The 20,890-nt window shown below is 41.6% G+C and overlaps 1 protein-coding gene across 2 annotated transcripts in view; it reads left to right on the forward strand.

The window, feature by feature from the left end:
• FGF12 (fibroblast growth factor 12) overlaps positions 1–20,890 on the forward strand; it is a 579,275-nt gene that overhangs the window by 320,761 nt on the left and 237,624 nt on the right. The gene's annotated exons all lie outside the window — the stretch shown is intronic.

A 20,890-nucleotide genomic window follows, 5' to 3' on the forward strand; every position in this document is an offset into this window, starting at 1 on the left:
TTCTCCTGAGCTACAGTTTCACGTCACCAAAAGGCTCTTGGACGTCTCTACATGGATGGTCCAGAGGTATCTCAAGCTCAACATATCCATAAACAAATATCCTTTCCTGTGCGCTAGCCTTTTGTTCTACACAGTAGCTAGGTGGTGTGATGGATAGAACACCAGGCCTAGAGCCAGGAAACCCTGAGTTCAAATCCAACCTCAGACACTTACTAGTTGTGGGACCCCAGGCAAGTTACTTAACCCTATTTGCTCCATTTTCTAATCTGTAAAATGAATGGAGAAGAAAACAGCATATATTTATATAATATGCACACATATACACACATGTATATAAATATATATGTATATATGTGCATGCATGATAGATAGATGTGTCTATCCACTTATTCATGTTTATAAGCTTGTTTACTTATTTAGTATATTTTATATTTACTGTTCTGTGAACATTGTCTACCCCCCATGAAGAATGGAAGTTCTTTGAGGTCAGAGAAGTTTCCCTTTTGGATTCATACCCCTATAGCTTAGTTCTACTAAGCTGCTTAATAAATTGATTGATTTGAAAAAAAAACTGTGAAGTAGGTATTACAAATACTCCCATTCTTATTTTACAGATGAGGAAACTGAGACTCAGAGAAGCTGTCACTTGGCTCATAAGTGCTAAAGGCAAATTGCCAGATGCCAGGTTAGGCACTCTTTCAACTCTGCCTGAAGTTTTAAATTCCATTCCTACAAATTCAAAGTATTTTACAAAGATAACAGACTCTAGCTGACGTGCCTGGTTAATTCACCAGCCACCTCTGGTAATGGGTCAACTTTGGGGTAAAATGAAGCATCTGCTTCAGCATCTGCCCAGATTTCAACAACTCTGTCCTTGACAGCCTGACTGTCCTCCAGTGTCTCTATCCCAGGCAGGGATGCTAAGCTTCGGGGGTTCATTTGACACTTATATTTTTCCAGTCACATTGAGGAGGAGCTTTCACTGATTTTTTTTTCCACCAAAGATACCATTCTATCAATCAAACCACAAGGATTTCCTGAGGTCTTTCTCTGTGCTAAATATGCTCCACTGGGGAAGAAAGGAAATAGCAGACTGAATTCGCAGTTGTTTCCTGGTCTGATTCCCAAAGCCCAGTTCAACAAGGACCTGGGTGCACGACCTTGCAAAAGTCATCTCCCTTGAGCTCCTTGAGCACAGGGCTTGGGTTTTTGCCTTTCTTTGTATTTTTAGCACTTAGCCTGGTGCCTGCACACAGTGGGCATTTAAGAAACGCTGACTGACCTCCTGACTCTGGGTTGCAGTCATCTCAGCTGGACCTGGAGGACAACCCAGTGTATGTTCAGATAACAAGTGCCCATAGTTCTGAGGAGAAGTTTGGGTAAAGAGCCTTCCCCACAGCCCTCCTGAGCAGTCTTCTTGCACCTCTCTTTTATGACTGCACTTTATCTACCTAAGACAAATCCATTATTATAATTCACATTCATAACCCTTCCATTTTGAGATGGAGCTTGGCATAGTAAATAGAGAGCTAGCCTTAGAATCAGGAGGACTTATATTCAAACTCTGATACATGCTAGATATGTGACCTTGACCAAGGAGATCTCTGAACCTTCTCAGCGTCCCAGACAATCTCCTGGGATTGTAAGTTGCTTACAAACTGCCTTTGCATTTGTGGAGAGATTTTCTATGTTGTAAGTTCTCTACAGAGAAGAAATTACAGAATCAAAAATTAGCAAATATATCTCTATATTTCCTGAAAGTTAACAAAATATATTCCTCCTGACAAACCTATGAATCACAAAATGAGACAACCTCATTCCTTCATTAGCCTGTAGAATGCTGGCCCTGGAAAGAGCCTCAGGGATGATAGAATTCTCTAGTTCAACTAGACAGAGGTGAAAACTGAAGCCCATAGAGGTCAAGGGACTTCCTCAAGGCCTTGAAAGCTCCTTAATGACTGAACTGAATGGTCTTCATAGATATCATCTGATTTTATTTTCGTGATGACCACCACCTTGGGGGGAAGGTGATACTAGGCATTATTATCTCCATGATACAGAGTCAAAAAGCCACAAAATCATGGAACCCAAGAATAGGAAGAGATCTATTTGCCTTCTAGTCTAACTCCCAGATCAAAGGAAGCTCCCCTCCCCAATAACATACCCATTGGCCTCTGTCTGAAACCCTTCAAGAAGAAGGAATCCAACACCTCTCCTCCCACCCATTCCTTTATGGTACACATTTTGTCACTGTTTGGTTAATGGGTGGTGAACCATATTTGTCTTATTTTTTCCAGAAAACCCGTGGATATAGTCTTTTAAATTTACCCCATATTTTGAGGGCCTAGTACTATAGTAGACAGGACTAGTTTTAGTTTCACTTATTCTGTGTCATCTGATTCCAATGACATGTGCTTAAGGTTAAGACGACTCCACAGCCAGCCAATAATCCCTTGGATAAAAATGATAAAAAAGATGGATGTGCAAACTTATGAATGCTCTAGTGTGATTTGAGAGTTTTTGTTTTAATTTCATCTTTGAGACCAAAGAAGCAGAAATTAAATAACCAAATAAAAGATTTTTCTTATAAGTATCATCTTCTCTGACCCATCTAATAAGAGGCAGGGGTATACTCTAGAATTGCCTAGGAAGCCTGCAGGCTAGCGAGCCAGGGCTCTCCATTGTATTAGTTTTAGGACATTATTTGGGAACCTCACTTCTCTAGCCTCTTGTTCATCTGAATCTTCAAGAGATAACTGGCTTCTTTATTTCTTCATTTTCTCCATTGCTGTGCTGGGAGTCAGGGGGCGCTGACCAAACTGATGGCCAAGCCAGCAATAAGACCAAGATGCCCAGGTTTAGAGTCCATCCTTAAAGCATTAATGCCAAGTCTTTGCAGCAGTCTCACTAGACTGCCTGGTGTGTGTGTGGGGGGCGGGTCATGGTATTCCTCACTCATCAATAATAGCTCCTGGGGCTTCCTAAGCACTTTCCTTAGACAGCCCTTTAAGGTAAGATGTTATATTCTATCCTGCTCAAGGCTGAGATACACTTCACTCAGAAAGGGCAGATCATGTGCTTAAGGTGGACTGTACAATAGAAAATCTCTGAGATAGGATCTGGCTTCAGGACACCAGTCTCCAAAGGCCAGGGCTCTTTGTTACATCACATTGCCTCTCGATAGAAAACTAAAACTTTGCATCTTTGGATTACTACTGGCTCAGATTTGAGAAATGTTCTGCAAACTCCAGTCATATGAAGGCAGGTGGTTTGCAAAATTTACATGCATTTTAGTCATTTAGACCTGCAACAAAGGACTGTCTTAGAACAAAAATTAAGACATGAAATTGGGCCTGATTTTGTATGTTATGCAAATTGGTAGTATAGGGGACTAGAACATAATCTATAGGTGAGAGTCTGTCTCTGTCTGTCTCTGTCTCTGTCATTCTGTCTCTGTCTCTGTCTGTCTCTATCTCTCTGTCTCTGTCTGTCTTTCTTTCTCTCTCTGTCACACACACACGTACACCTCAATACAAATTTTAAATTGAGAAGCGCTTAACAAAGAGTGAACCTGTGATGTGATGTATGTGCAAGATCATTAGCCACCAGTGGAGGGCAGTGTTACTGCATCATAGACCATAGGAAATCCCAGAGCAGAAATAACAAAGCAGGAGCCCTCATTTTGGAATTAGCAGGCCTAGGGGCCAATCACAGAATAATGGTCTAGACTCCAAGAGGGCTTTAGAGGTCTTCCAGTCCTACCCCCTTATTTTAGAGATGAGGAGAGAGACCCAGAGAGGGTAAGTCTCTTTTCTAGTGGCATACAGGTAGTAAGTGACAATTGGAGTTCAAATACAGGTTCTCTGACTCCAAAGCCAGTGATGCTGGCCTGGAGATTTATTCTGTATGTTCTTTGAGGTTACTGACCTTGAATCTATAAGCCTTAGTTTCCCCATATGTAAAATGAGGGAGCTATATTAGATACATGCCAGGGTCCCCATGGCTCTAAATGTTAACATCCGATCCAGGCACGGTGAATTTAAACCAATACCCTGAGGGAACCAATAATGGCCTTTTTGTAAAGGCCTTTTATACCTAAACAACAGTGTATTAGGGATTTCTGCAAATTCCCCAATATGACTCTGGGGCTATATTTGACTTAGAGAATCATGGAACCAGGAAAGGACCTCAGAAGCCTTCTACATTTTACCGAGAAAGAAACTGAGGCACCAAGATGTAAAGTGGCTTGCCCAAGGTCATCCAAGTAATAAGATTCCAGGGTGGGATTTCAAGTCAGCTTCCTCTATGCCAGAGCTGTCATCTTTACATACACCACCTTGCTACTTGCAAGGCCTTGAGTAATTGGGGTAGAGAGATGGCTTTTGCTTAGTCAGTGAAGGTATAGGAATGGTTCATGGTAGAATTAACAGCTGAATCAGGCATTTTCAAAGAAGGGGCTTCAATATATGGAAATAAATTGGAGTTGGGGAGGGGGTAAAAATCCATTCTAAGAGTGGGGAACAGTATAACCCAATGCACAGAGATGTGGAAGGGTAGGATAGGAATTCATTTCTGTAACTATTTAACGAAGAGATGGGAGGGGTGTGGTTTATCGTTCTCATACCACTTTATTTAAGACAATACATTGATGAAGCCAATCTAATCCAGAGGTGGGAACTCCCCATCCCTGATCTACTTCCTCAACTGTTGCATCCTCACCTTTGCATTGTGCATCATTCTCATTTATACCTTTCCATAAATTTCCCAGAAAGTATCAGCCACAAAGATTCAAACATTCTTCTAGGTTTTTTTAATATTGCAAAAATCCCAGTTGCAGCATTCTGGCTGACTGTGATCCCTACCTCTTACAGCATGACCAATTTACCTCCTTCGGAGAGCACTCGTGACATCAATTTTTTAAGTGATGATTTTCATGTACAAGTAATCATTAGTGATATGTATCACCCATGTGTTCCTTCCATGTACGCTTCCATTAGACTTTGGTGTTGAAAAAGTGTCTCTTCAGTAACAAAGAAAGGAAAAGGAGAGGGAGAGAGGGAGAGAGAAAGACAGAGACAGAGACAATGACAGAGACAGGTAGACAGGCAAAGAGAGATAGAGTCTTCTACGGTTTGATGCTTCTAGATCACCTTCGCCTTAAAAAAAATGACCTGCAGTTACAATACCAAGTGTGGTTCTCTTACCTGGGTGGCCACAGTGAGCAGTCCCAAAGCAGCAACTCCTAAGTGTAGCTCTGAGGTAAGGAGGCTCTACAGTGTCTGAATTCAGAAGCTCTGCTTTGTGATTCTGTTCTGGGCTTGCTATTTGACACCTGAAAGCTGATTTAGCTTAAGTGTTTCTTGGATATTTGCTTGTTCAATAAGATACTACTTACTTATGGCAGTTACTCAACACAACTAGTAGTATACACAATGTAATTGTCTCTTCAGTCAACAAATGTTTATTGACCTTCTCTATCTGCAAAACCCAGAGCTCATTCCCGTAGAGATGTCTAAGGAAATGTCTAATAGAAGAATGCTTGCCCCAAGAAACCTTAAACCTCTCAACGCTTCAAAACTTGAAGCTTGCACAGACTGGATCAATCAGAGATCTTGAAAAATGGTCCAGCTGGCAGTCAACATTTTCTGAAAGTACCTAGCACCCTCAGAACAAAAGATATTGACCAAAACCCAAGCAGAGGAGTTAAATGACTTCATTAGGAATCTCAAATATATTTTGACTGTTTAAGTAAGCAGAACTGCCTAAATAGAAAAAAAAAAGGGTTGAAATAAGGATTCAGAAAATGTGATATTTGGCAAAATCTCCTCATTCTCTGGCTGGTCTGCTTTTTTTGGCATAAAGACCCTGGGGTTCAGTCTGATAACAGAGGAAATAAGCATGAAAGAGAAAACCAATAACTTTTATCCCTGGGTGAGAGAGAGAAGGAGGGAGAAACAGAGACAGAGAGATAGGTAGACAGGTAAAGAGAGACAGATTCTTCTACATTCTGCTGCTTCTAGATCACCTTCACCAGCTCTAGAGTGTATGGTACCCCAAATGAGCCACAGTTGTTTCAGAGTACCAAAACCTGTCATATATTGATAGGCAGATATGCTCAGTCATCACAGGTATATTAATAGAATCAGGTAATAGATTCTACCCAACATTTATCAGCAGTAAGAGACTTCTAGCCTCTGAAAAGACTGTATGTGTAAAAGACAGTTCTGAGTGTGTGTGTGTGTGTATGTGTGTGTGTGTGTGTGTGTGTGTGTGTGTGTGTTCTCCTCTTAAGAAGCTAGCTATGGTGGCATATATCTGTGATATCAGCCATTTAGAGGCTAAGACTAGTAAATCTCTTGAGTTCATGAATTTTGAACTGCAGTGGATTAAGCCAATTGGGGGTCCACACTACATTTGACATTGTTCTAGTAAGCCCCTGGAATGGTGTTCACCAGGTTGCCTACAGAAGAATAGTCAGAAATAAAACAGGGTTAAGAATAACAGGTCAGAAATAAAAACAAATTAAACTTCTGTGCCCACTAGATATGGTCTGGGCTCATGAGGAACTCCTACTCCTCCATTCTGAGTGTGATATAGAGATCTAGTCTAAACAAAGAAAAAAAGATAGATACACTCATATACAGCTCTACATATCAATGGACATGTTGTCATTGGTCAGTATTGTGAAGATGGGACATTACGTCTGGGCAGATAAGAAGATCAGGGCAGAAACATATAAGTCCACAGTGTTGTATGATGCTTATTTATAACAGGGGTTGGCCAGCCTTGGCCCAGGCATTGAATCTAGCCTGCTGCTTGCTTTCATACGGCCTGCAATGTAAGAACTGTTTTGAAAAGTGGAAAAAAGTCTGGACTTGGCCAACCCCTGACCTACAGTAAAGGGTAGTCATTAGATGGTTGTCACTCAGTGGAAATCCTAGCATGTAAAATTTAATATCTTTGTTAACATGGCAAAAGAAGAATGTTAAGAGATTGATGTTGGAGACTAGATGGGCTAGAGGTAGATAACTTTGTGAAGAGATGCTGAATAGGCCTTGTAAGGAGGTTGGTTAGATTTCAATACAAAAATATTTATTATCTGCTAACTATAAGGGAGATGTGAGGCCATGTATTAGAGCAAAACAGAAATTGAAACCAAGTCTTTCCTTCAATGTATGTATATTCTAGTGAACAATATGACATTTACATGGAATTTTGACTATGACAGTGACATATCATATCTGTATTTAGGAAGATTATATGGTCAGCTGTATAGAAGATGGATGAGAGAAAAGAGATTGGAATCTAAGAGAACAATTAGGAGGCTATCACAGTAGTCCAGTTCAGTGGCTAAAATGGTGACTGTTGAAGGGAAGAGGTGAAGATTAGACATGAGAGGCTGTGTAGAGTTAGAATTAGCAAGACTTAGCAAGTGATAGCATAGGGGCAGGGGGAAGGTGACTCTGAGGTTGTGAATATGAGTAACAGGGAAAATAGTGGTATCTTCCAGAGAAACAGAGAACTTGGAGAAGGAGTAAATTTTGTTGATGTTTAAAGATAGGAGGTCACCATTATGAACTGGATCCTATGGGACCACAAATGGCTGACCAAGAGGCTGAAAAGTCAGTGAGAAAAACCAATGGTTGTATTCTCTGCACAGACACAAATAAAACACAAAGGAGAAATCTGATTATTCAGTGTTGATGTTTTCCTCATAGCATGTAATTAAAGACACAAGTGTGATCAAATTAGATAATGTAGAAAAACCATTGTGGAACTCCTAAAGCACTATGTAAGTGTCATTGATGATGACGATGGGTGATATGAATGATACTAATGGTGTTGTTGATCCGTGACCACAGATATGTTACATAGGCATACATACACACATTGTTGTTGCTTTTTCCAAGCAGTCGATTCTGTACCAATATGAGCATGATCGGTCTGAGATGAATCTCATTTTAATGGCTTACTAGGTTGTGTAATGTGAGCTCCAGCTCTCGTTTCTTATGTGTATCTTCTTATCTTTCCTAGAAACATTCATAATGCAAGCATAGATACAGCTATCCCTTTAGTAACAGGAAGCATCTTTTTCCCCAGGGTTTTCAGAATTCCTCGAATCCTGATTCCAGGATTATGGTAGATTGAGCCTTTTTACTGACTGATGGATTGTTCCTTGAGCAAGCCACAATTAAGCAGGGGCAGGGTTGGCATCTTAATCTTCAGGTGAGTCAATCACCTTTTGGAAGCCTTTGCAAACAGAGATAGAGCTTACAAGAAGTTCCTTATTGGCATTTTTCAGGGAGGCCCTTTCCACCTCTGTTCCCCAAAAACTTTTCAAGAGATACCTTTAGAAATTGGTCCTGTTCTCTCTTTTTATAGCTCCCCAGGAACTGCAACATTTCTTAAACAGTAGATGTACTCATGACTTAGCTTTTCAATACTATAAATTCTCTTCGACTGCCCTAGTCAGAGTGACTGCACTAGCATTTTTTCAGAATAGAACTGAAAGTTCTCCCATCTTTACCTGCAGGGTCAAAATACCCTCTATATAAGAATTAAGTGTATGTTCCATGTGATGCCCACATTTCAAATGAAAACTTAAAATTGGACTCAATGTAACTGCTTCTTTCCTTACGTCTGGATCAAATGTGTCTGAGATGAAATTGTATAGTTCTTTTAAAGCTGCTTGTTCTGTCTTTAAAAGTTATACTTTTTCATTAATTTAAATTTAAATCTTTTAGAGATTCTTAGGTGGAAGTTGGTATATAGGAATGATGTGACCTCTGCTATGTTGCATGCACATTTGTGTATTTACTTTCATAAAGTTATACTTCATACATCCATTTCAGTGATTCTGCATGTAGTCATCACCATCATGTTCCCCAAATGTAGGAGGGAGTTTGGGGTGTGGCATCATAAATGATAATATAAAAGATATTTACAAAATATTGAGATGTTTCATGACCTTTGTTGCATATTCATCATTTGAAATAGGCTTTCTGAAGAAGTCACTTAGATGTGGGCCCTTTCTGAGCAATTATAAGCTGAAATTAGATAGAACAAGAAAACCCTAGCACAAGGGGAGTGGCTAATAACTCCCAAAGATGGTGATAATGGGACATAAGGAATAAGATTGCCTAATGACCTCAAGTTCAGGTCGGTCATCTTTAGAGATTCGTATTCTTGGCTTGGGGGGACAGGCTCCTAGTTCTTTTGACACACTTCAGAGGTAATCATTTTGCTGCCCTCATGCCATTCTCCTACTTTCCCTCAGTGTGTGTAGTGGTGCAGAAGGAATGCAGAGCACTAAGCAGGACCCTGGAAAACCCAGACTGAGCAGGGCAAACAAGGATATGCGATCTTCACCACTCTTCCTTTACCCAATGGAAAAACAAAACAAAAGGTATAATTAAATGACCTGCGACTGAGCTATGGAACACTTTTCCCACATGCGCAGAGATTTAAAAAAAACAAAACAAAACACCCTTAACTGCAACATGGCACAGTACCAAATAAAGCAATGGCAAAGTGTTGGCTTCTGGTGTCAGAGAATCTGGATTCAAATCCCTGCTCTGCCAAATAGTGCCTGAGTGACGTTGGCCAAGTCGGTTCTCTCTGGAAAGCAGTTCCTATATCAGTAATTTGGAGAAATTAGATGAGAGGATCTCTAAGCTCCCTTCCTGCTCCAACATTCTACAATACTAAATAGCTTCAAACTTGTAGTCAGAAGCGCTCAGTTTTGCTCAGTTCTGCCAATTAGGGTGTCAAAGACCTGGTTTCTTTCTTAGGAAAAAAGAGGATGCTTATATAATCTTAATTCACTGATCCTTCTCTCTGTTGATCTCTTTGTATCTCTCTTGTGTACTTCCTTCATTTTGTACAACTTTGTATACTGATTGTGAATATGTCCTATCTCCATTTAGCAAAGCTAAGGTTCACCAAAGGCAAGAACAGCCTCAATGATCTCTGGGTAGTGTGATAGGGAGCTTTTGTCTTCACAGAGGCTGGGTGGCCGGCAGATAAAGAGGTGGCTTCAGGGTCTTGAAGACTTGGGTTCAAGTCGTATCCTTGATCCATCCTGGCTGTGTGACCCTAATCTAGTCACTTAACCTCATAGGTTCAGTCAACTTTTTGAGACCAGAAGTTACAGGGCTGATCTCCATTGGGCAAAGTGGCAGCATATGGAACTGCACCAGGAAAGCATTCACTGGAAATCTAACTCTAACCTTTGTCTGGAACCACAGATACTTGGTCAAGTTTTGCTGTATTGAAATGCATTTAATGAAGGTTTTTACTTACTATTATTATTAAGCATTGGGGGGGGGGAATGACGGAGATATTGTACTGAATGCCTATATTGGAGAAATATACTTTCTTTTCTGTTGAAATGATCTCTAATACAAGCATTTATTGAGTGCCTACAATGTTCTAGGTTCAGGGGTGGGGAACCTGCGGTCTCAAGGCCACATTTGGCTCTCTAGGTCCTCAAGTGAGGCCCTTTGACTGAATCCAAACTTCACAGAAGAAATCTCCTTAACAAAAGGATTTGTCCCACAACATTTGGGCTCAATCAAAAGGCTACACCCAAGGACCCAGAAGGCCACATGTGGCCTTGAGGGTGCAGATTCCCAACCCTGTTAGGCACTGTCAAAACAAAAATAAAAATGAAGTTTCTTGCCCTCAAGGAACTTAGAGATAATATGTTCATACATAATGAACAGATGTAACAATGTATTATCTGTCTTCCTGCCTTTCTGATCTATCTCTGTCAGTCTGTTAGACCTGTGATTTGATTATTATAGGGAACTCTTGTTGAAGAAATGTTTCTAACAATGTGGAATAGTGCAGGCTTCCCCACTTAGAGTCATTGAGAGCTGTCCGGGAGAATGGAGGCTTAGCGACTTGTTCAGGATCACAGGAATCAGTAAAATGAGGCTTGAAACCAGGTGCTTCCCCACCAAAAGGCCGGTTGTCGATCCATTCTCCGATACTGCCTCTCTGAAGGGAAAGCTCTCTGAAACAGTGCTGAAGACCATACGAGGTAATTTTTAAAAGAAGTCATGAGCAGTTGGGGGAAAGGCTAAGGATGAGGAGAGGAAAGAAGCCTCTTTTTATAGAAGGGAGAATTTGGCCTCTGACCACAGTCTGTTCTTTGAGTTTGTTTTGTCGTTTAGCTCCATCTCTTATGTCTCTTGGTTTTAATTCTCTGCGGAAGAATGGTCTCCATACCTGTAGGGAATGATTCTTCCTTATTATTTCTCCATTAGAATCTCCTATCCCAAAAAAGAGCAAGGTCAAGTACCTCATTCATCTTTACTCTGTTAATTTTGTCCTCCCCCTACTCTGCTGTGCTTGGTATGATAATAAGTATTATTAATAGCAAATTCAGGTTTTTGAAGCACAAATTTGCATATATCATCTCATGTAATCCTCATCTAAACTCTGTGGGGATGTGCTTATTTCAGAAATGAGCAAATTCCTGAGGAGAGATTCTAAGTGACTTACCTAGGGTCACATAGGATGGGTTTGAGGCAAGACTCAAGGCTTTCTCACTTCAAAGGCAGCATTGTACCCACACTGGCACCAAGCTACTTACATGGAATCTTCTATTTAATCTAGATCTTGATATCATTCAACCATTATGTTCGTCCTGGAAAGATAGAAATTATTTATTTTCATCTGTCCTAACACAGATGTATATGTGCATGTGTGATACTGATATCCAACAAACAGACAGAGTAATTCAGATCCTCTTTATATTTCTTAAGGTTAATCCTTCATTTGAAGTTAGTACAATAGGCCCCATGATCAGTAGTAAATGACAAGGCACATAAATGCCACACAGATTTGTTTTACAAGTCCCATGGCAAGCACCTACCTACTAGGAATCAACAATATATGTATGTTTTTCTTTTCCAGATTATTTCTTGTTTTGTGGTCTCACTTTAACTATTTTGTATTATACGTAAAGATTGAACCCTAAATTTTAATAATTGACAATTTACCTGCGAGCTTGACAATGGTATTTAGAAACTGAGAGACTCTGATTTTAATGTTAGTTTTGCCATTGACTCTGTGACCTGAGAGAATCCAATTGACTTTCCACTATTTGGTGTCCCATTATAAAAATAAGGATGATGACTACGTCTCATCAATTATACCAAAAGGTTGGAAATTAGACAACATAATCACACCTTTTAAGTTTTGATCCAGAGCCTTTTTCCTGAGGAACTCAAAATGCTTTCACCTGTCACAGATTCTTCTACGTCCTCACAGCAATCTTGAGCAAGAGGGGATCATTTAAATTTGTACAAGTTCCCATTTTTCTGAACAAGATGATATGAAAATCCAATTAAATTCAACTAACAATCACCTGCAATGTCTCAAACATTGTGCTAGATGGAAGGGGAAAGAAACAGAAAATATGATACTCCTTTCCCTTCAGAAGTTTACCACCTATTAAGGGTACTGTGAGGCATATGACATGCACACTGACTAATACAAAACATTGTAAGAAGTAATGGGTCCAGGGATAAGCAAAGGACTTAGCCAAAGTATTTTAGGAAATATTTAGGGAGAAATAATAATTTCTGCTTTCATGATCAAATATTTTGAAAAACTGTTTTTCCCCCCCAAAAAATATCGGTTTGCTTGGTTTGACTAGCTTATTGGGAAGCTAACTTTAACTTAATGCCTCATTCATAAATATAATTTTAGGTGATCTCTACTGTTGATATTTGGAGTAAGGGCAGTGAAACTTTTCAATAAAACTCATACCTGACATTTATACAGTATTTTCAAGTTTACAAAAATACTTTGTACATGTCTCATTTGATTCTCAAAACAATACATGAGAGATAAGTCTTACAATTAAATTGTCCTCTTTTTACAGATGAAAAAAACTGAGGCAGGAAGACTTCAAGTGATTTTGACAATTGACTGAGTGTCTGAGGCAGGATTTGAACCCAAGTTGTCCTGAGTCCTAGTTCTAGATACTACTAGACCATTCTGACAGTGAGCATTTCTTGAGAACAAAAGATGAATGTTACAATTGGTTCCGATCCCAGACACCATGTCTCTATTTCTGGATGTCATAAAGATAAAAGCTTAGAATGAGCTGTGACTTGTGGTGAAAGTGAAACCCAAGAAAATTGCTTTTTTTTAGCTGGTTTGAGGGCAAGCTGAAGATTAAGGAAGGGAAAGAAGTGATACTCAGTGGGAATAAGGCAGTAATGACAGATGCCAGACAAGTCCGAATCACTCAACTCCTGTTTTGCTTCTCTGTTCGGTATCCATGGGAATGGTGTTCAGACTATGAAGGATAGAATGGTTTATCCTCCTGGCAACCAAGATAAATGAGGAGACAGTAGGAGAGCACAACACTGTCCTGAGTGAGTGTCACTTAGTCTGATAAAACTACAATCCCATTGTACTGAGAGAACTTGTATATGAGCAGGGAACTCCAATTAATGGAGTTGGAAGTGACCTGAGAGGTCACATAGCCTCAGCTCCCCACCCCCTTATTTTTTAGAGCAGAAGAGCAGTTTTCCCCAATTAGGAAGTGTTTGATGCACAATTTGAACCCAGACTACGATTCTATGGATCTCTACATTATTATCATTCTGAGAAGTGGAATAACTTGCCGATGGAGAGAGAGTTAGTGACATCCAGGATTTGTGAGGTCTTCTGACCCCAGATCCAGTACTCTTTGCATTCTAATTGTGATTTATAATATTAAGGAAGTTATAGGGAATGACATTAGGACCTCAGGGATGAAGAAGAACAAGTGTACCCATATTTTTGTTAAAGATGGTTTCTTCAGACGACAAGATATTTTGTAAACAAGTTGGAATGTCATGCCAGACAAACTTTGTTTCTGTTTCTGGGAGTATTACTCAACATCCCAGTTTCAGGGTTTTTTTTTTTTTAGGTTTTTTATATTCTTACACCTAGAAGCTGATATCAGTTAGTTGGAGGTTGAAGTAAATGTAATATTCATCTTTTCACGTCTAGGAACTTGCAGAGTAGAGGAATGCTTTAATACACCAGGATTGTCAGGAAGCATTTGGGAAACTCTCACCATGTCTTTAGGGATGGTGCACTGAGATATTTTCACAAGTACCTAGACAAACGTACCCAAAGGGAGCATTCCAACCTATACAGAAGTATCCAGTGAAATGCTAGTGAGGGATCTATCCTGAACCCTACCTTGTTTCAGTTCTTATCTAGGACATGGATGAAGCTGTAATTAATTAATAATGAAAGTATTTATTTAGTGCTTACTATGTACCAGGCAAATATGAAATACTCATTATACTTATAGATACCACAATTTTGGTGGGATTACTAACATTTTAGATGAGAGAATTCAGAGTGAACAAGTTCTCCAGAGGCTCAATGGATCTAATGATGTAAAATAAAATTTAATTAAAATACATGTGAAAACCCACACTTAGGTTAAAAAATTTACCTGTATGTGTATAGAATGCAGGAGGTATGTCTAGACAACCCATTTTTTTTTAACAAGGACCGCACATTAACAAAATTTAATAATGCAATGTCATGGAGTGGTACCCCATGCCCTATTGGTGCATGAAGATGCTAAGATGTTGTTATTGTTGTTATTGTTGTTATTTGTCCTTCATTCTCAGAGAGGACCATGGCATCAGGGAGGGGATGCGAGGACTTGCAAGTGAATTGGATTAAGTGACGAAGGGCTATGCAAAGTCACCAGCCTCACTTTATCCTCTGAAGCCATCTGGGTCTAATGGCCAGATATAGATCAAGACAACTGGAGATGGCTCCTGCTAGGAAGTAGAAATTTAGAGAAATATGGGAGGCATATCTTGATCATCTCATATCTGGAGCACTGTGCTCAGATGTAGCACCCTATTTTATCAAGAATGTTTGTGTCATAAAGCATGGAAGGGTAAAAAGGAGTTGATAGGTTTTGAGACCATGTATTAGAAGGATTAATTGGCTCAATATAAGGGGTCAGGGCAGCTAGGTGGCACAGTGGATAGAGCAACAGTCCCGGAGTCAGAACGACTCATCTTCCTGAGTTCAAATCTGGCCTGAGTAACTTACTAGCTGTGTGATCCTGGGCAAGTCACTCAACACTGGCTGCCTCAGTTTCCTCACCTGTGAAATGAGCTGGAGAAGGAAATGGCAAACCACTCCAGTATCTTTGCCAAGAAAACCCAAACAGGATCCTGAAGAGTTGGACATGATTGAAATGACTCAACAACAAGATGAAGGATCATTTTTCAACAATTCAAGTTGGCCCAATGGGCTTCCTCCCGAGGTGCTAAACTGCTTAGTCCTGGATAACTCCAGGCAAGGACTGTTTGACAGCCTTTTCTGGAATGTTATGAAGGCATTCTGCCTTTCAGGAGGGAGGAAGAAAGGGGGAAGCACATTCATTAAGCCCCTATTTTGTACCAAGCACCATGCGAAATGCTTTGTAGGTATTGTTTTGTTTGATACTCACAACCCTGGGAGTGAGATGCTGTTATGATCTCCATTTTATAGGTAAGGAAATTGAGACAGAACTTAAGTGATTTACCCAGATCATATAGCAAGGAAATGTTTAAGGCATGACTTGAATTCAGGTCTTCCTGACTCCAGGCCAAGCTCTCTATTCACTGTGCCCTCTAGCTGTCTAAAACCAGCTAACCTCTGAAGTCCTCATGGACATTGAGGCTATGACTCCTCACAACGTCTTGTGCCTGACTCATCTTCCTCAGCTTCAGAATGAAGTTAATGATGGGATAAATAATCCACAGGGATACATAATTAACAGTAGAAAACCACTCTGAAAATCTACAGCTTCTGTAATTCTTAAATGAAACAGCTTCTCTGTTAGCATCACATTAATAGAGACTTTTGTGAGTTGGAGAAAATACCATACTTCTCAGTCAGTAGAAGTGAAGGGTTTTGGTTATCAATAGAAGCATGTATGTATGTATGTATGTATGTATGTGTGTATGTGTGTATGTATGTATGTATGTATGTATGTGTATGTATGTATGTATCTATCTATCTGTCTATCTATCTATCTATCTATCTATCTATCTATCTATCTATCTATCTATCTATCTGTCTATCTATCGGTTTACATACCCAACTGGCTTTGTGCTTGTCAAAATGCAGAAGAGATTGCCAACACCTGTTCAAATATCACTTTCTATCTGACTCCTCCCATCTTAAATCTTGAAATATGCTCCATTGGTTACCTGGTAATTCAAAGTGGAAATTGCCTCACAGAACTGAAAAACCAAAGTTGGTTCTATGAAGGATAAAAAAGCAAATACTTTTTAAAGTGCATTTGATTCTATAAGACAGCAATAAGCCTACTGTGGGGTTAGAGGAAAATTGATCAGACTTTGAGGCAACTGGTCAAAAGAAGAGCAGCTCAGCACTTCTCAGTATCCAGATTTCTGGAAGAAAGTGTCTCCTTTAGCCTCCATTTTGCCCAGAGGTTCTATATTGGAGGGGGGATAGATGATGGTAGGTGTGTTCATTCTCTGAGTTCTTTTCCAGGTCTTCAGTTCATTGCTTCCATGTATCCTTTGCTGCTGTTAACATTTCAGTTTTCCCATAATAGCTGCCTAGCTTTTCTCCTTAGTTGGCCAGCTGTGAATTGTAAGAGAGGGCTTTGCTTTGTGAAAGACAGAGGGGCCTCAGCAAGCCAGTCTGTTCCCGTCGTACTCTAAACTCAGGACAGATTCTATTAGCCAAGTAAAATAACTTTCTCTGCCGAATTTGGACAAGTCTTTAATTGATAATGTCCATATGGTGCTACCACTTGGTTTTAAGCCCCCACTCCTATGCACCGAAATGCATTGTATCTCAATTTTGGCAAAATGCATTTTAACAAAAACTATCGTCAGAACGCTGGGGACCACTCCACTCATTCTCATTCAAGCAAATCAAGCAGGTACAAGAGGGTGGTCAATGAGAGCTGGGGGTTTCTCCTCCTTCTTTACCCTGGAATGAACTGAATCTGCCCTCACAGATACCCATTCTTCACTCGGACCCCTTCAAAGCAGCTGTCAAAGGAATTCTGTAATTCTCTTACCCCACCTGCTAGCCTAAGACTCATCTGGTTACTATTGCCTAGACAGCGGGTATCTACACAGCTCCCAGCCTAAGCAGCCTTACATGCAAAGTCCTTCTTGCTTTCATTCTCTGCAAATCCACTAGGCAACCTTTTGCATCTGCATGGTGACTGATGGTCTTCACTAGAATGAGAGCTCTCTGAAGGCAGGGGCTTTATTTATAGATAGCCAGATACCATCCCACTCCTCCCCTAGAAGTTGCTGTCTATTGTTGTTCGGTCATTTCAAGTCACGTCTGACTCTTTGTGATTCCATTTGGTGTTTCCTTGGCGAAGATGGTGGAGTGGTTTGTCATTTCCTTCTCAGCTCATTTTACTGAAGAGGAGACTGAGGTTCTGTGACTTGCCCAGGGTCACACACCTCCATGCTAGCACATGGCATTGTGTAGAGTAGGTGCTTAATCAATGCTTATTGAATGACAGTTGTTGAATTCAGTTTTACATTCCAATCATCTTTTTGACATATTCATAAAGACACTATGTAGACTCTCTCTCTCTCTCTCTCTCTCCCCTTCTCTCTCTCTCTCCCCTTCTCTCTCTCTCTCTCTCTCCCTTCTCTCTCTCTCTCTCTCTCTCCCCTTCTCTCTCTCTCTCTCTCTCTCTCTCTCTCTCTCTCTCTCTCTCTCTCTCTCTCCCCCTTCTCTCTCTCTCTCTCTCTCTCTCTCTCTCTCTCTCTCTCTTCTCTCTCTCTCTCTCTCTCTTAGTGTGTGTGTATTTCTCAAATCTCAGAGTTGGGTAGACTTCTTGAGGCAGATAAGCGAACCAGTGAATGGAGGGCTAGGTTTGCAGGTAAATCAACATTAGCTCAAATCCTGACATATACTTATTAACTATGTGACTCTGGGCAAGTCAATTAATCTCCCTAAGCCTCATTTTGCTCCTTGGTAAATTGAGGGAGAAAATCTTGATTGTCTCCAAGAACCTTTCCAGATCTAACTCTCTAATCCCATAAACATTTTTCCCCAACCTGTAGCTTGAAGAGCACATTGCCTTCACTGCACATCCAGCACCTGCTTGAAGACCTCTAGTATGGGGGAGCTCAGTACTTCCTGAGGCATCCCATTCTACTTTTATATTGCTGTAATGTTAGGAAGTTGGGCTGTATTATGAGAAGCTGACATTCTTTTCTCCATCGCCAATTCTTGACTCTAGTTCTGTCCACTGGGGCCAGGCAGAATTAGTCTAATCCATCATTCCGTGGCAGCCTCTCAATGCTTGAAGACAACTCTTCTGTCCCCTTCCTTCCTTTCCCCCTACTCTCCTCAAAGCCAAACATTCTTTCATTTCACTGATCCTCACATGACATGGTCTGGCTCCTGAATGCGTGTGTGTTCCAGCTTGTTAAAGTGCTTCGTATGTGGTGCCCAGAATGGAACACACTACTTCTGCGTGTGCTCTCTTTGGCAGAGCCCCCCTCCAGGCAGTTTCGCAAGTAGGTTTGGATTGCGTCTTGCTGATGGCCCTCAAAGAGTGAGGAGAACAGGTATGTGATCTTGCTGTATCTATTGTCTGCATTTACTGGGCAAGTGCCCATCATGTGACGTGGGAGACATAGTTTTGTTCTAAAAGAAATCAGAATGTATAACAGTTCTAGGGACTTCCGAATGACTGTGTGTCAGGGGAGGGGAGAGGACAGATAAGTTCTTCCATGCTCTGCCCAAATCTCAGAATTGGAAAGGACTTCAGACTTCATACATCACTACTAAGTAATGCTCCAGTGTTTGATTGAAACTCAGCCTAGCCTATTGATACCCAGCTCTGCTTACATCATATTTCTCCCTTTCATAGCCAGGAGTCAAGTTGAGATTGAATTCTTTACAATTTCTACCCACCGATCCTGGTTCTGCTCTCTGAGGTCAAGAGCAGAGGGTAGAATCTATTTCATTTTCATGTAACAGCCCTTCAAATTTAAAAAAAAAAGTCTCTCCTTCATCCTCAACCCAGCATTTTCTTATTCTCTCTTCTCTTTAGGCTAAACATCTACATTTCTTTGAACTGGTCTTCACCATTTTTATCACTCTTCTCTGGGTGCCCTGTCTCCTCAACATCCTCCCCAAATTGTAATGCCCAGAACAACACACAATACTTCAGCTGTAATTTGACCAGCATAGAGAACAGAAAAAATGCCCCCTCATGTTGAACACTCTCCTTTAAATAGGTTAAGTCCTTGTAGTTTATTTTCCTGAAAGTGTCAAGCTTTGTCACAAATGACCTTGGATGTCACTAATACTTTAAACCCAGCATAGATACAATGGATCTTGCTTTACATAAAACTAGAAGGCACTTTTGAGATGATCCAATCCAATCCACTTATTTTACAGAGAGCCGAACAGGCCCTGCCATGAGGAAGTGACTTGCCCAGGATCATGTATCAGTCAACATCTCAGGAGGGACTCCACCAGAGGTGTTCCTGGCTCCTAGTCATTGTTCATTCTATTACACCATGCTTACCTTAGTTGAAACCTCTTGGTCCAGGAAACCTTCTGGAGGTTCTGGGAAGATTCAGGGACTTCAATGACTCTTAGAGAGGCTCTGACTCCCTGCCTTAACTTGGCTGTTTTCAGATGGACTAAAGGTGGTGAGCCCAGCAGGTGGTCTGAAGGCCATTCACCTTGTCATTCCCTAATGCCCAACTGCCTCCCAAGCAGAGAAATAGTTAACTGAGCCGAAGTTATCCCTGGTTCTTACTGTGTTTTTCTTTCTCTCCCTTTTGCTACTGCTCTTTAGCCCCAGATCCTCGTCTGATCAACATTTTGCACACAGTAGATGTTCCATCTTGCAGTTCGGTAGGCTGCGCCCCCTTCCCCCCCCCACCAGCTCACACACCCCTTCCGTGGCTGCCTTGGGGCCCTTTTCTCCTCGGCAGGTCTTGGCCAGGGGATGGTTTCTCTCCAGTTTGGTAAAGGAGGGGACAGAGCACACTCGAACTGCAGTTCCCTAGCTCTGCCTCTGAGAATTTCTCATCCAAACCTCAATCACGTAGGATTGCGTAGAGAGAAGAGGAGAGACAGAAAAGACAGAAAGAGAAGGGGGAGGGAGGGCGAGAAGGAGGGAAACACAGGCAGCCGCTGGGGGCTGGGGGAGGGGGGGAGGAAGACCAATGCCATCAGTCGAAGCCCAGGAAGAAAATGGGCACAGCAGCCCACGCTCGATCGCTGCCCAGCCGCTCTTGACGGCTGGATTTTAACGCTCTCACCCCAGCCCCCCTTTTCTTTTTCCCAAGCTGCAAGGAACAAGTTCGGAAGGCTTTCCCTTTCTCCACCCCACCCCCCACCCCCACCTTCTCTTCCCAGTCATTTGCCCCAGCGAGCCTTCTCCGCTTGGAGTTTCCTCTTCCAGACCAGAATGAGCCCCAGCCAGAGTGAACAAAAGCCTGGAACCCCAATCAGAGCCGGAGCCGGAGAAGGAGCTGGAGTCCCAATCTGAGCCAGATCTGCCGCGGGCACCTAGGGGTCTGTCGGGCGGACGGGCCAGCCCTTTCTGGGCTCTGACTAAGCGCTCGATACTTAGCTCCTTGCGAGCTAGGCTCAGTCCTGAACTTGACCTCCCGCGCCCACCCGGGGGCGCCGATGGATTCCCTGGACCTTCCTCTCCGTCCGACGCGGGAATGCACCTTGCGCTGAGCCACACCAGCACCCAGCTGCTGCGGGGCGGGCTTGGGGCGGTGTCGGCTGCGGTCGCTTGCGGACGGCGGGGCAGGCTAGCTCCTGGGCAGCCTGTGCCCCTTGGGGAGCAAGCTGTCGGCGGTCTCCGGGACCTCGGCTCTCC

Source organism: Phascolarctos cinereus, unplaced genomic scaffold (assembly GCF_003287225.1).
Source record: "Phascolarctos cinereus isolate Bilbo 61053 unplaced genomic scaffold, phaCin_HiC Scaffold_7;HRSCAF=346, whole genome shotgun sequence".
In the NCBI taxonomy this organism is placed as follows: Eukaryota; Metazoa; Chordata; class Mammalia; order Diprotodontia; family Phascolarctidae; genus Phascolarctos; species Phascolarctos cinereus.